The sequence below is a fragment of the Phyllobates terribilis genome, unplaced genomic scaffold, assembly GCF_046119375.1.
Source record: "Phyllobates terribilis strain yellow unplaced genomic scaffold, ASM4611937v1 Scaffold_136__1_contigs__length_4911898, whole genome shotgun sequence".
Taxonomy (NCBI): Eukaryota; Metazoa; Chordata; class Amphibia; order Anura; family Dendrobatidae; genus Phyllobates; species Phyllobates terribilis.
Window position 1 is genome coordinate 4,288,968 of NW_027362896.1, and position 3,753 is coordinate 4,292,720.

The 3,753-nt window shown below is 38.8% G+C and overlaps 1 long non-coding RNA gene across 1 annotated transcript; it reads left to right on the forward strand.

The window, feature by feature from the left end:
* The first annotated feature begins 710 nt into the window (after positions 1–710).
* Positions 711–1,464, forward strand: LOC141204957 (uncharacterized). The gene is made up of 3 exons (XR_012275784.1): positions 711–802; positions 900–991; positions 1,400–1,464. It is a non-coding gene; the product is annotated as an uncharacterized lncRNA (long non-coding RNA).
* The last annotated feature ends 2,289 nt before the right edge of the window (positions 1,465–3,753 follow it).

Here is a 3,753-nt window from a genome sequence, read left to right on the forward strand (position 1 = left end):
GGACATAAATAACAGAATATCAAATGCAGCATTCACCGCTTCATGGTTAACGGTCATTGTACTTTTGGCTTCAGAAAATGCAGAAGATAACAGCCCATAATTGTGGCATGTCATGCATTTTTAGCACTGCCTACTCTGTAGGAGAGCTGTAGTATTACTTGCCAGACATTCTTGGTAGTTGTGTTCTGATCCATGGAAGGTAGTTTGGAGCAGAAAACCTTCCCCACTATGACAGTCATATGTCCTATTAGGCCTTATAGTCAGTGTTCTTATAGTGAGACAACCCATTTTATACTGTGTTTACTTACGATTTACATGTTTTTCTTCTTCAAACAGGCAGAAAGAATCTGTTCCTGTATGTAATACAGACGATGCTGTTACCATCTTGCCACCCTCGTCCCCATTGCCAGGTATGTACATGTCTACAGCACCAACAATGTGAATGTTGACTTCAAGGCTCAAATATTTCCACATGGTTTTTCTGGTCTACTATGTTATCCATGTTTCATGGATCTCAGCTATGTTGACCATGGGTTCGTACTGTATCCCTATTTCCCTAATTTTGTACAGGAGTTTTTTTTCATGTATTCTGTATATTACGTTGTATCATCTAGTAACCTAGTGAGATATAGCGACTGTGTTATACTGACACCCTCTAACAATCCTTCCTTACCTATGTCTTGTAGATCACTCTGAAGAAAACAACCATCTGATCTCAGAGGATAAGGAGGGCACAAGTGAGGACGATGAGAACTTTATCTTCCGAATATTTGCATCATCATCTTCTGAGAGGCTTTCTAAAGTAAGTATGTGATCGATAAATCCAAAATATGTACAAAAAAGGATCAGCAAAATGAAAAAGTATATATATTTAATAACTTATTGTTATCCACATTTAGCACTCTACCACCACTAACGGGATGGTGAACAACGAGGATCCCAAGGCCCCTCCAGAGTGTACACCAGAATCCAACACAAACATCTCAGAAATGTGAGTAGATTATGGGGTCATTACTGGGAGCTCCAGGCTGATATATGTGCACAACATCAAATATAGGACATAAATACCATAATATCAAATGCAGCATCCACCGCCCCATGGTTATGGGTCATTGTGCTTTCAGCTTTCGGAATTGTTGGAGATAACAGCCCATAATTGTGGCCGGTCATGCACTTTTAGTGCTGCCCTCACTGTAGGAGAGATGTAGTATGAAATGCCGGCCATTCTTGGTAGTTGTTTTCCTCTCAGCTCTCTATAAAAAGTAGTCTTGAGCAGAAGACCTTCCCCACTATGACAGTCATATGTCCTACTAGTCCTTATAGTCGGTGTTCTTCTAGTGAGACAACCCCTTTTATATGGAGTTTACTTGAGATTTACATGTTTTTCTTCTTCAAACAGGCAGAAAGTATCTGTTCCTGTATGTAATACAGACGATGCTGTTACCATCTTGCCACCCTCGTCCCCTTTGCCAGGTATGTACATGTCTACAGCACCAGCAATGTGAATGTTGACTTCAAGGCTCAAATATTCCCACATGGTTTTTATACAATACTATAGGTCTCTTATGTTATCCATATTATGACAAAGCAGATCCTATAAGAATATATTGTTACTGATTTTTTTTTAAATTTTTCATCAGAATTTCCATCTCATGAAGAAAGAAAATCGGCAATAAATCTGAGTATGGAGCAACAAAACTCAGAAAATGGAAAAAATGGGAAAAAGAGACGAGGTAAGTGTGAGAATCAGCTCCATGTTGTGTGATGTCAGTGAGAATAATTCATGTGGAGTAGATGTCATCTGTCAGTGATGGGATTGTCACAAGTATGATTGCTGACAATGACCCCTGACCTCTGTATGATAATATTCCTCTGCCGTCCGGCCACAGTGACTGCACAGCATTATCATGTAATATGGAGTCCCATCACTTACATTATATTTATTTCTCTTGTCATAGGTTCCATCTTCCGCCGGATCTTATCATCCTGCCGGCGTGGATTATCCAGGGCTGCTCGCGCATTTGCATGCTGTCACTGTTGCCCTAAAACCATCTAAAAGACGGGACACCTAAGCATCCAGCGCCCTGAAGTCCAGCAGATCCACCATCACTGCTGGAGCTGTATAGAAGGACCTTCACCATCTACCTGTGGCCTTCTGACTGGTCAACCTGGACAAGTTTCAGTAACGCCTCTGTCATCAGGCTCCGCGGTATTCATACTGCTCGTCTGACTTGTCATTTACTGATCACCTGGTATCTGACCTCGGCTATCTTCCTGACTTTGATTTAGTCTATTGATAATGTTCACGATTTTATTCATCCCATTATTAATTAAAAAAAAGTAAAATCTGTTACTGTTGCTCTGATTCCTTTTTGTCTTGAATTCACAAATACTTGTAACTCACTAATTGCTCTTCTTCTCACTAAATGTATTTCTCATTATCCTTAATGCAGCAGTCAGTCTCATATTTCTGTCCAGCAGTTACACTGGTGCCTCCACCCTGTACCAGTCATTGCACTCATCCACAAACCTCTCCACACTGCTGCACAGTCCTGCATCTCTACCATATCTACACTCCAATGAGCTAAGATTAACATCCTCCATAATCAGGACCTTCCACTCTCATGTCCAAGATATTTTCTCTGCTGCACCTGCTGCACCAGCTCTCAGGAGTGCACTACTGCAGGCAATCAGGTTCATTCCCACTATCAGAGATTTTAAGTGTGCAGTAGAAACAGATTATTTGTGGCAGGACTATCAAATCACCTCACTATTCTAAGTTTTTCCTACAGCACTCAGTAGCACTTAATATTTGTACATATACAGATAATGGTTGGTGACTGGTTCATGCAGCCTTAATTCCACAAAGATAGAAATAAAAGGTCAACATGTTTCATACATCCAAACCATCCTTAATCATGGCAGAAAAACATAATTTTAAGTTCCCACTATGAATATTTGGTGAGATATCACAGCTGTGTATTTTCACAGCACAGAGAACGCATCTTACAGATCAGCAAATCACAGTGTGCTGACACTTAGTGTTGTAGTTTTGAACAACACCATTCATTTTATCTTATAATGTGTTGAAAAATGAGAAAAAATGCCAGGTTTGGGTTCCTTCATTTTACAGTGTGTATTGTGTTGGAAAAACAAACTGACAAACTGATTCAGAGTCAGTAGTACGATTACTGTGATACCAAACTTATAAGGTTTATATATATATATATATATATATATATATATACACAGTGTTTAGCATAAATCAGTACACCCAAATAGATTTGTCAGCAAACCTGTAGTTTCCTTTCAGAATCATCATTTTATATGGGATACCATACTACAAAATACTCTCGCAAATTTGAGCCATTGAATGCAAACAAGATTTGGTATTTTGAAGACCCCAAAAAAGTAATTTTCTTAACAAACTCATTCAAGATCATGTTTCAAAAATGAGAACATCCCAGTAACAGTCTTAAGAGAAAAGCTAAGTTTAGACAACAAAATTCTAATTAACAAGAACTGAACCACAGGTAAGTGTAATTATTCATTAAACAGATGTCCAGCAGACAGGTGTCTGTAAAAGGAAGTTACTTAATAAAGAAAACTCCTTCCCATTTCATGCTATCAGCAATGGTACCACATAGAAGGGAAATGTCACAAAACCTGAGAAAGAAAATAATTTCTTTGCAATAAATGTGAAGTCTACAAGAAGATCAGCAAAACTTTACTTATCAGTCAGAATACTGTAGC